Source organism: Tachypleus tridentatus, chromosome 7 (assembly GCF_004210375.1).
Source record: "Tachypleus tridentatus isolate NWPU-2018 chromosome 7, ASM421037v1, whole genome shotgun sequence".
Taxonomy (NCBI): Eukaryota; Metazoa; Arthropoda; class Merostomata; order Xiphosura; family Limulidae; genus Tachypleus; species Tachypleus tridentatus.
The window spans coordinates 39742461-39755849 of record NC_134831.1 but is presented as its reverse complement, the minus strand read 5'-3'; positions in this window follow the sequence as shown (position 1 = coordinate 39755849).

Genomic DNA, 13389 nt, shown 5'->3' with positions numbered 1-13389 from the left:
AGGGCTCATTTACCATGTTCGGACATATCCCACGCAGTTTTATATTAGCACGATCTGAACCCTATAAACAGCAGGGTGGCAGGATGGAACAAAGAAGATCAAATAGATCATTATATTTTAATTATAATATCTTGCTAAAAGTAAGAGTGAATGTCAGTTGGTGACCTGGTTAATAAATGAGTATTAATAATAACTGGGCAAGTGAAAGAGGGTGAAGTGCTAAGATTTACTTTACATCCAGAGGTCAGGGTTATTTAAAAATCAAACAGAAGGAAGCACGAATTAAGAGCGAATATAAAATATTTCACTTATAACAGTTGGTTTTAAGTTGACCTTTCGCAAAGTACATGTACGTACCTACTGTTTAAGTAAATGATAGATTAGTCGTGTCTCTGACCTCCGGATCCAAGAAGTACGTTTTCAATCTCAGTCCATTGTTACTGTTAGACTAACATGTAATTTTCAGTCCAAGTCAAATTTGTAAAACAGCCAAGATATATCTGAACAGAACCTTTACTATCGTTAGTTATACAATTTAAAACTACTTGCACGTGTTCTATGTTGAGAGTAGTGTGCAAAATAAATAGATTTTTGTTTTGTTGCGTTGAACTTTTGGACTTTTATTGGAAGCGAATTTAAAGATGTATGAAACGCGAGGTGGACTTGCTGCTCATACTAAAAGAAATCGTCCTGGTAAGGTTGTGTACATATATATTACAAATTACTTTCAACTGGTATCATTTTGAGTTAACTGGAACCAGTTCAACGTTATTAGCTTGAAGACGTTTGGACAACCTACTATCAGTTTAGAGACGGCTCTGTCCACTCTGTGTATAGACATCTGAACAGTCCATTATCAACTTAGAAACATCTCAGTCTATAGATATCTGGACACTTCATTATCAACGTAAAATACGCCTCAGTCCACTCAGCATGTAGGCATCTTGACACTTCATTATCAGCTCAAAGACACCTCAGTTCACTCGGTGTATAGGACACTCAAATATCAACTTAGAGACGTCTCTGTCCATTCGGTGTACAGAGACCTGAATACTTCACCATTAGCTAATGAACTTTTCAGTCCACTTGCTATACAGACATCTGGACACAGCATTATCAGCTTAGTTACGTATCAGTTCATTTTGTATATAAACATCTAAACACTCCGGTATCGATATAGAGACGTCTTGGTTCACTTGATATATAAACATCTGGACACTGTTATCAGTTTAGAGACGTCTTGGTTCACTTAGTATATAGACATCTGGACACTTTGTTATCAGTTTAGAGACGTATTGGTCAACTTGATATATAGACATCTGGACACTTTGTTATCAGTTTAGAGACGTCTTGGTTCACTTAGTATATAGACATCTGGACACTTTGTTATCAGTTTAGAGACGTCTTGGTCAACTTGATATATAGACATCTGGACACTTTGTTATCAGTTTAGAGACGTCTTGGTTCACTTAGTATATAGACATCTGGATACTTTGTTATCAGTTTAGAGACGTCTTGGTCAACTTGATATATAGACATCTGGACACTCCGTTATCAGTTTAGAAACGCCTTGGTCAACTTGATATATAGACATCTGGACACTTTGTTATCAGTTTAGAGACGTCTTGGTCAACTTGATATATAGACATCTGGACACTTTGTTATCAGTTTACAGACGTCTTGGTCAACTTGATATATAGACATCTGGGCACTTTGTTATCAGTTAAGAGACGTCTTGGTCAACTTGATATATAGACATCTGGACACTTTGCTATCAGTTTAGAGATGTCTTGGTCCACTTGGTAAAGTGACATCTGGGCACAACATTATCGGCTTAGTTACGTCCCAGTTCACTTGGTGTAGGAACATCTGGACATACCATTATCAGCTTGGAGAGGTCTGTCTGTTCACTTACATACGTCTTTGCTTAAGTATACAGTTTTAACAGGTGATCACTTTTTTTAAATTGAATAGACAGTTCATTGCACAATGAAATTGTAAATGTGGATGCTGTCTCGTGTATATTGCCATTAACATCCACAATAAATTTCAATAAACAAATTGTATAATAACGTACTTGATGTAAACATGTACTAAAAGTTGTCTTACAGAGAAGTATGTAATAGATCATAACATGTTCCACAAGTTACCTCATAGACAAGTATGTAATAGATCATAACATGTTCCACAAGTTACCTCATAGACAAGCAGGTAATAGATCATAACGTGTTCCACAAGTTATCTCATAGACAAGTATGTAATGGATCATAACATGTTCCACAAGTTGCCTACAAACAAGTATGTAATGGATCATAACATTCAGGACGTTACCTACAGATCAGTATCAAAACATACAGGACCTATTAAATAATGACTGAGTAACAAATCTAAACTTATATAACCTATTAAGTAATGACCAGGTAACATATCTAAACTTACATAACCTATTAAGTAATGACTTGGTAACAGGTCTAAACTTATAGACCCTGTTAAGTAATGATTGGGTAACAGATACAAACTTGTATAACTTATTAAGTAATGACAAAATAATAGGTCTGAACCTGCAGGACATATTCAATAATGACTGGTAATATATTTCAATCTGTAGTACCTGTTAAATAATTACTGGTAACAGATCTGCAATTTAAATAATGAATTGTAATATATTTGAACCTGTATGGCGTGTTAAATAATGACTGGTAACTTTTCTTAACCTGAAGTATTTGTTAAACCATAACTTGTAATAGATCTGAACCTGGAGTATCTGTTAAACAATGATTAATTATTAGAACATCTGAACCTGGAGCATCTGTTAAACAACGACTGGTAACAAATTAAGATACCTGAGCCTGTGTGATCTGCTAAGCAGTGACTGGTAATATATCTGAGCCCGCAGTTCCTTTACCTAGTGACTGAATTACCGATGTAGATATACATAAACACCTATCACTACATGCTTTTCATGTAAGTTTATAGTACACGTTCTTACTGCATGATGTGTTAAACAAACCGACCAGGGTTAAAGAAGAGTGTATAATGTCAACCACCACTACAAATACAGTTAGACAGTTTGCCGAATACTTTCTTATTCTAATAGTTTTTGACAAGTTTATTTTCAGGTATTCACAAAATTACATAAGAGTTATCTGTACTAGTTCTCTTTGATTTTGACGTTGGTAAACAAGGGGGAAGACAGCTAATAAAAGCATCTGCCGCCATCACTTGGGCTATTCTAATTGAATAATGGAAGTTGACAATCTTTCTTATAATGTACCCACGAGCCTTAGAATCACAATCTGGCATGTCACAACCTCTGGTCGCGGCACGTGCGCACTTGATATTTTGTTACTCATTTTAGAAGTAGATTCAAGTAAATGAAAGAGTAATATCTTTCCCGGCATGCATCTGTATTTACAATTTTTTGTAAAGCCAGTAATGGAAATGATATTGTTTGGAAGTGTATATTTTGACTTGATAACAGACACAAACATATGGACGATCATGTGTTTCTTTAGTATTGTTCTGAGAAACTGTTTTGTTGATAGTCAATACTATTAAGCCTAAATATATGAAAATATACCACGCACAGTAACTTCTTCATCCACACCAGACCTTCCTGCGTTCGAGCTCCCACAGTACTTTAGATTATACCACCGTTTAACATTTAAAAAGCTATATATCAACCTCAATATTATAATAAGAAAACTAGGACATACCAATTACATTATAAACCTACACTGCCCTTTCGACCTCGACAAGAAATTTAGAGATTGAAAAGTTGCTCAAATCAAGGTTAGTGTTGGGCGTGATAGTTTGTTTTTATAAACTGTAAACGTGGTTAGTGGTCAGTATAACCACATACCGTATTCAAGAATACTGTGTTATTCGTGATGACGAGAAACTCATTTGAGTGTGTATGTGTGTTTCGATCATAGCAAAGTCACAAATGGCTATCTGCTGAGTCCACTGAAAGGAATCAAACCCCTGATTTTAGCGTTGTAAATCCGTAGACTTACCACTGTACCAGCGGGGGACTTACTTGAAGTAAAAATGTATTCTCAAGACAGCTAGTATGGGTATTTAAACTTCAACTAAAGTAAAATACAGAACAACGTTTTGACCTTCTTAGATTATTTTCAGGTTAACTCATCTCTCTGTTAACCTGACGATTATCTAAGAAGGTCGAAACGTTGTTTTGTATTTTATTTAAATTAAAGTTTTAATACCCATACCAGCCGTCTTGAGAATACATTAATACTGTGTTACAATAATAAATACACTTGATGTTACGTTACTACTTTTCTTACTCGCCCTGAGGGGCCCGGCATGGCCAGGTGGGTTAAGGCGTGCGAATTGTAATTTGAGGATCGCAGGTTCGCATCCCGGTCGCGCCAAACATGCTCGCCCTTTCAGCCATGGGGGCGTTATAATGTTACGGTCAATCCCACTATTCGTTAGTAAAAGAGTAGCCCAAGAGTTGGCAGTGGATGGTGATGACTAGCTGCTTTCCCTCTAGTCTTACGCTGCAAAATTAGGGACGGCTAGCGCAGATAGCCCTCGAGTAGCTTTGCGCGAAATTAAAAAAACAAACAAACTCGCCCTGAGTGACTACGAATCATTCAATCTGGTAGTATAGTTTCACTTCTTTCTTTCTACGAACCAACAAACAGTTCACATGCTGTTGTCAAGTTCCGAGGTTCTGTTGTACAGTTCGTACATAGTGAATCAATACAAATGTTTGTGTGTAGTAGTTCGTTCACGATATTTTGTATGAATGCCATAAGGTCCTAATAATCGACTTGTAGAAAAGGCTTTTGTTTTAAGAAACTTCACTGGGCATCCATTTCACTTAAGGATCCCAAAACTGTCAAATACGAATGAAAAAAATACAGTCACAGAAAATAAATCAATTTGCGGATGTTTCATCTTTACAGAAATGAAACAAAACAGGAACGTGTAGTAATGGTGAAACCATGCACACAAACAAGAACGAAATAAAAGATACAAGTTAAGTAAAATGTTATGTACATAAATTATTAAAATTACAGAAACAAGTCCTTATAGTATTGATGGATTTCTACAGGAAGAAATTTTGTTGGAAAAACAAATCAACTAAACGTTAAGTGGCGCGGAAAATACGATTAAGTTGAACAACTTGAAAAATAAATTAAAATAGGCAACATGGCGCGACCAGTGGTTATTGAAGACAATATATATACCACCTGGAACGTTCTGGTTTCACAAGAGTTCAAAGTCGATGTGTGGAACTTGGGATAAAGAGGTGGAGTATGACCGTGCTACATTAGTTCAAAGACCGTATGTACCTTGGACTACTGATTTAGGTTTGAGCCTTGGTTCCTACTAAAGTGAATCTGGGTACCTAGTTACTAGGTAAAAAGAAAACCTTCCAAGAAATGTTTCAATTCACTGATAACACACATCCCCTCGTTCTGCGGTTCATGTGTAGTATTACAAGTTTGTCTGCAGTGGTTCGTGTAGATTTCCTTGAGTTTCTGTAAAGAGGATTATGAACGGTGCCTTGAGTTTCTCTACAGTATTTTTAGTTTAGCTACAGTGGAACATGTAAAGTATCTCGAGTTCTTGTACAATGCTTTGTACAAAGTATTTTGAATTTGTGTACACAACATTTACAAACCACCATTTTCTAGTGTTTGTCGTTTACACTTACATATATAAACAAAACACGACTTTCTAATGTTTGCCCTCCGTCCTTACATTTACAAACCCTATTTTTTTAGTTTTTCTTATACACATGCAATATTAACAAAACATCTCTTTTTCATGTTTGTCCACTACACATGCAACATTTACAAACTACCACCTTCTAGTGTTTCTCTAAAAATCTCCTTGAGTTTACGCTGTATTATAAAAATACTTATAAATGTTCGGTTGGTGTTATGTGAGTGTAATTATACAGAATTACACATCTTAGAGGTAGTTGTTGTTTTTTAAATTAAAAACGAATTTTTAATGCTCCAGTACTATTTTTCTGAGTTATCAATTTACACTAGTTATAATTATTCACTTATTGCTCATGTTTCTTAGAACAACTGTTGATAATGGTTATGTCTTCGTGTAGGTTCTGTTGAATATTTCCATGTTCTGTACACCTGAGTTAGATTGCTTATGAATTTCGCGCAAAGCTACACGAGGGCTATCTATGCTAGCCGTCCCTAATTTAGCAGTATAAGACTAGATAGGAGACAACTAGTTATCAACACCAAATGTAATTGCCTTTTAGCCGTGAGGACATTATAATGTAACGGCCAATCCCGTGATCCAAAAAATTACAAGTCAATCCCCCAGCCACTGACCATTAGATCACAATCACGACAATCTAATCAGTAGTGATTTACATAAAATTAATGACAGTGTTAGTGTGACATAAACTTTGACCTTTATCCACAAAGTCTGTGCTGTGTTCATTTCACTATAATGTACTCGTAACCAAGCAAAAGAATGGTTTGGAAACCTTACCATCAATACAGAATGAAATTTTAAAAATAATTTGCTGAAAGAATGGTGACATTATATCACTAATGACGTTAATATAGTCAACACCATTAGTACAGAACATCGACAAAATGATGTATAAAAATCATGTATATTCGTATGTAACATTCATGTATATCACTGTTTATCTCGCAAACCACGTTCTATGGACTTTCTGCTTCTCTGTCATTTTACAAAATGAAGTAATTATATACGAATGAAACTTGATTTCAGTTGTTCTTTATTTAGAAATGTGTGGAAAATTAATAAACTTTATATCATTTAAAACCAATATTATACTCTAAAAATCCATGAAAATGACTGGTTTGCCATCTACCGGATGCTTGTAACACTATGAATATGTGAATCCAAGGTGTTTTTTTTCGTTGTGTTGTTTGAACAATTATTTGAGAAAATTCAGACTAAGTAATTTTTCTTCTCGTTGTATCCGCTTATACTGATTGTCACAAAATATGACATGTACACTAAGGTTCCCTCGGGGTGAGAGATATATCATCTCTCTATGTTACGTATCCCATGTGTCTTTCCCATCACTTATTTAAAGAATAAATGTTAGATTATATCGGTAATCAGCTTTAACTTCAAATGTAGGCGCCATCTTGTTAAATAAGTAAACGGTTCTGGAAGACAGAATAACCTTGGTTTAAATGATTCTGTCAGTAAGGTAGGAGCTGTGTAGGTTGAAAGGAGGAGTCTTTCAAACACATTTATCAGTAGGGCAGGAGTCATTTAGATGGTCCTGCCAATAAGGCAGGAGTTATCCAGCTGTTTACGACAGTAATGTTTAAATCGTCAGACTGGTTTCGTCTGTACGGTAAAAAAACAGTAGTAGTTTTTAACTCTGTATAGACTTGTGAAAATCGCAGACATAATTTGAAAATACAGAAAAATAAAATCCATAAAAAATGAAAAGCAACGCCCAAAAACTAAATAAAATCGACGAATCTTTGCAGACGGTTGTAATAAGAGACACCATCTATCGGTATTAACATAAATGTTTCTATTTATCATATATGGATCTGTGTTGTTGTTAAGCGCAAACCTCGTTTGTTTGTTTTTTTTATTTCGCACAAAGCTACACGAAGGCTAGCTGTCCCTAATTTAGCAGTGTAAGACAAGAGGAAAGGTAGCTAATAATCACCACCCACCGCCAACGTTTGGGCTACTCTTTTACCAATAAACAGTGGGATTGCCTGTCACATTATAACGCCCCCACGGCTGAAAGAGCATGTTTGGTGTGACGGGGATTCGAACCCACGACACTCAGGTTAGAAGCCCATCGCCCTAACCACCTTAACTAATTGGTTTGCGTTTATTTGTGCAAAGCATCTAGACTACCACCGCCAAACAACCGATAAAAGAATTAAAATAAAATTATTAAAATATGTAAAACGGTTTTTGATTTGGTTAAGAATTTCGCGCAAATCTACTCGAGGGCTATTTGCGCTAGCCGTCTCTAATTTAGCAGTGTAAGACTGGAGGGAAGGCAGTTAGTCATCACCGCCCACCGCCAACTCCTGTGGTGCTCTTTTACCAATGAATAGTTGGATTGACCGTTACATTATAACGCCAACACGGCTAAAATAAAGAGGATGTTTGGTGTGATAGGGACTCGAACACGCGAACCTCGGATTACGAGTCGAGTTCCTTAACCACCTGACTATGTCAGGCCATGTAAAAAGGAATCACATTAAAACAAAACAAAGAAAAAATTTCGAATTAAAAATTAAATATAATTCAAAAGGTCATTGGTCCTTAAAAATGTAAAAACACAAGTAAGGTGTACAGCGTCACCATTGCCAATGATATTGTCCAATGTCAGGGGTGAATCCATGGTAAAAACCTATCTAAAATGGTGCCGTCTCTCACGGTCGTAATGACGACACGATAGTAAAATGTAGGTTACTGTGACCAATGGGTAATCCAGTCAGGATCACTTCCTCCTTCCAATCCTTAAGGAAACAAGATGGACAAATTCCAACAGGTTTTATTTAGAAAAGGTTGTTATTACGTTACTCACTCCAAGTCGATTGCCAACTGGCATGGAACCGAGCCTTGAATACAGAACCGTTGTCCAGATATGGAACAGATACAGCAGTGATAGCACCAGAGCAGACACACTAAACTGAGGTGTCAGCGAGCTCGTTCCCGCGAAAACTGACATAGGATGGTATTCAGAGAAACTGGATGGAAGAAGATGATAAAGCGAAATGGGTCAGTGGGTTTTGAAAATATTTTAGAATGGGGTGAGAACTAACGAGAAGCGATTTCAGGGCCAGCAGAGAACTAAGGAGTTGGCAGATATAATACAATTCATGTACTGCATGGCTTTTACACGATTCAGGAAACGAGAAATAGTATATAATTCAGTAGTGAACACAAAAACTGTAGAGGGGGGTTCTGCGTGCAACCACAACAAACCATAGTAGAACCAACAGAATTACCTGATTGTAAACCATCCATATAAATGGGAATGGAAGGATGGTTTGAAAAATATTCAGCAAATAGAAGGCAGTACTTCCAGTCGAGAATATCCGCCTTCCTCAGATAACTCAAAGAAAGAACACATTTGGGAATGATAATATGCCACGGTTGGATGGGCTGACCAGTGGAGACAGCAACGTCATCCAAGGGCAGATCCAATTCAGCCAGCTGTGCTTGGATATCAAGGATAAATGGAACAATGACAGACCATATATTCTGAAAAATTATGGCCTAATAAGGAAGGAAAACACAATCCCAGGTGAGATGCTGTAGCAAAGATCGAAGTTTTGAAGTATGAAGAAAAGAAAGTCGCATACGGTAATGGTATAAAGGAGGTTCATGAAACTCAATGTACAAACAATGGACCAGAGAAGTAAAGCAAGCTCCTGGGCAGAGTTGAAACCCCAGATGGCAAACAGAATTCAGAATATTTAATGTCAAGATCCTGGCAGAACCACAGACCAGAGACCCATAGTTCAGTTTCGATCAAATGAGGACACGATAGATCTTTAGCATAAAACATGGATCTGCTCCCCAAGAGGTGGAAGAGAGGAAACGGAGGATGTTCAGTGCCCTTGTACACTTAATGTGTAGCTACTTGATATGTGGAATAAAAGTCAGCTTATAGTCAAATACAAGTCCAAAGAACTTTGCCTTGAGAACCACAGGAAGCACAACTTCACTTAGATGGAGCTAAGGATTGGAGTGAATACCCCATTGGTGGCAGAAGGGCATGAAATTGGTTTTAGAAAGAGGTGATTGCATTAATCTTTATAATGAAAGTGACACTCAAGACTCAGCCCTGAGGGACGCCAAGTTCCTTTGGGAAAGAATGGAGAAGTGTCAAACTCAACCAAAATTGGAATCTCTGGTCCATTAAAAATGTTTTGATAAAAATAAGCAAATGGTCATGCAACCCATAAGAATGGAGGTATCGCAAAATGCCATACATCCACATCGTATCATAAACCTTCTGATGGCCACAAAATACTGAAACAAGATGTGAACACTTCCCTGGTTGACATTCCAAGCTAAATCAGGTAGTCCATAGTGGAGCAATGTTGTCAGAACCCACACTAGGTGGGAAGGAGGAAGTTGTTTGATTCGAGGAACTAAAGAAGCCGAGAATTAACCATCCTCTTTAAGATCTTAAGAAATAGCTCATCAAAGCAATTGAACAGTAGTTTTAAGGAATTTTCTTGAGATCCTCCCCAGGTTTAGAAAAAAGGAGGACAATAGCCCAGTGCCAAGAATCAAGAAAAGCATTTTCTTGCCAGATCCAGTTGAAAACAGCCAAAAGAATAGCAAGAGAGGCAGAAGAGGATGGCACAGCATCTCATAGTGAAAATCATCAGGTCTGACTGATGTTCTGCCAGACCAAAGAAGAGCAAGCTTGAGTTCAACCAGTGTAAAGGGGTGATTGTTCTACCCGAGTCTTGATAGCCAAGAGGTTGGGAGAAGAGACAGAAGGACTAGATGCCCAGCAACTTCCTGGACATTGGAAACCAAGATCGAAAGAGGGAGAGAAGCACACTGCCCACTGACCTTCCGAATCTTTTCCCATATGACTTTGGAACTGGTGATAGAAGAGATGCTGGTTGTGAACATAATCCAAGATTCCTTCTGTCTTACCTGCCAAGCACGTGCACTGGCCTGCTAAAAAGTGATGTGATTTGAAAGTATGGAATTCTTACAAAAGGAATCCCAGGTCCATGTCATGTGGCAGGCAGGATTCCACCATGGAAAACGTGTCGAGGTTTTAGGAATACACTGAGCAGCTGCCTAGATAATACAGTCAGTCACAGGTGTCATGCAGTTGTTCATCAGTGGCTTAGAGACGATGGCAAGATTACATTCCAAGAGAGCAGTGAAAGAGGACCAGTTGGCTTGGTCCAGCTTCCACCGAGACAGGCAGGTCATGTGGCATCGACCATGACCAGCTTGCTTAAAATGGTAGGAAAATGATTACTTACCTTTGGGTCACTGTCAATCCCTAAATAAAATGAGAGAAAAGTGAAAGGGAGCAGATAAAGAATTCAATATCAGTAAAAGACTGACTACGAGCATGGAAATAAGTATAAGAACTAGTACTGAAAAGAGAAAGATTGTGATCCGAGGGCACACTCTCTCCCATCAGCATCAGCACCACTCCTAAGGAGATTATGTCCATTAAAATCCCTCAAGATTAAAAAGGGGAGACGGGAACTGTTCAACAAGAGCATCAAGGTCTGATTGAGTATAGGTCTCTTCAGGAGACAGGTAGAGAGAACAAAGTGATGGTACCACCCAAGGAAACATGGATGGCTATGGCCTCTAAGGGTGTATCGACTCGTCCTTCACACAACATGTCATTTATGTAAAAAGAAAACTGCTAAAAGGTGGTTGCACTGGCAAGTTTTAGAAACGTTTCCTATAAGGAGAGACACATAAAATGATAAGAATCATTCAAATCCTTGATGTCATCTATATTTGAATGGAAACCTTGACAGTTACACTGTATCAACGTAGCCATTTTTATTTAGGTAAAGAACCTTTCAGTTTGTATCTCAGAATGACTAGCATGGATATTAACACTTGAGCAGAGAACAATGTTAACCTGAAGATGACCTAGGAAGGTCGAAACGATGTTCTCTGCTTATCAATAAAAGTATTAATACCCATACCAACCGTATTGAGATATATTTTTATTTCAAGTGGGTTTTTCGTAATCAAGAACCTTTCAGTTCACGACCACGTTGTTTTCTTTGTTAGAAGATCTTTCGACCTCCATGGATTCTGCCCGAGATTGAGTGAGCAGGTCTCTGTCAATAGATGCATAATCCAGCAACTGAGGTCGAGAACGAATAGTTGTTCGATATCTTGGGGCCAAAGAATATGAGCTCAAGCATATGCCAGAAACAGGGACTGAAGGAAGTGGACCCAAGTAATTACTGGAAGGATTAGTGGGTTAAAAGATTGGAGTATACGCTGATTCGTCTACTATCTTAACTACAGAGGGAAAGACTCTTCACATGATTGAAGAAAACTCTGTTGAAGGTACGGCAAGATTTGTCTGCATTCTCACTGTAGCAGTGGAATGGAGTGCAGCAACATGATGGATTGGGGAAGTAACTTCTGAGCCTTGAAATACAAAACATTGTTTACAGTTTTTAAACATTGCACCTTCTTCTCTTCCACCATTTTAGAGCAAGATTGATAGTATGAGGGGTTTGAGCCACTACAATTAACACAGCGTGGTTCGAGTTCGCACTCGTAGGCGTCGTGGTCTTTGCCACACCAATGAGCACACGTTAAAGACCCACAACAACAGGTCTTTGAATATCCAAATCACTGGCACTGAAAACATTGGAGAGGGTTGGGAATATATGGCTATACCTTACAATTTAAGTATCCTGCCTCGATAGTGACAGGTGGACGTGCTGACGTAAACATCAAAATATGAACATTTGTAGATAGTAGTATTCCATCCTTGCGAGTGGAGATACAGTGTACCGCAGAAACGCCTTGGTCGGAGAAACCAGCGAGGATCTCCGACTCGGGAATGTTCTTCAAATCCCTCTTAAACAATAACTCCTCTTGAGGAATTCAGAGTAGCATAGGGAGTAACTTTAATGGGTATGTCTCCATGACCTTCAATTTCAAAAGGAGTTTGGTATGTTGTGTTGAAAATGTTTCCACTAAAATGTTTCCTGAGCACAGCTTTCTTACTGACTTGAGGGAGAGCCAGCAAGCCCCTCTAATCCCTTTTGAATGAGTGAGGGAAACATCTACTCTACGGATTTCCAAGACAATGAATGCAAAATGAGAAATTGAGGTGTTGAGTCAAGACTGAGATGATGATTATTGAACAGAGTCGTCCATACGTAGTTGTTTTTAATGATCTTTTTTCACCTTTATTTACTTATTTTTTCTTGGATTGGTTCATCAGTAATAAACAGAATACATTTCAGTGCTCACTGTCCCCACCCACCATGGAGACCTACGAGGGGACGCACTGCAATGTCAAACAAGGACATTCCAGCAACTCCAAGGTTTCGTGAACACTATACTCAAACACCTGTTGAGAACGTCTAACATCAGTACTTGATTGACACTAGCCCAAGCGGATCAGCCTATTGACCCTGGGGGGCCACCTCAAGGCCGCCCGTCTACAGGAATTCAAGGCCAAAGTGGTACATTAGAGATGGACCCCTCAACCACCAGGATCCTCTCCTCCATTTCACGGGTCACCACACACGTCAAACACGTAGGTGAATGTTTAGATCCCAGAAGAAGTAAACCTAATAATACAAAACCTTCTCTGGGAGGTCCCCTAACCACGAACAAGAATCCATCTTGAAGGGATAATGGACTATCTATGCCCTGCCCATC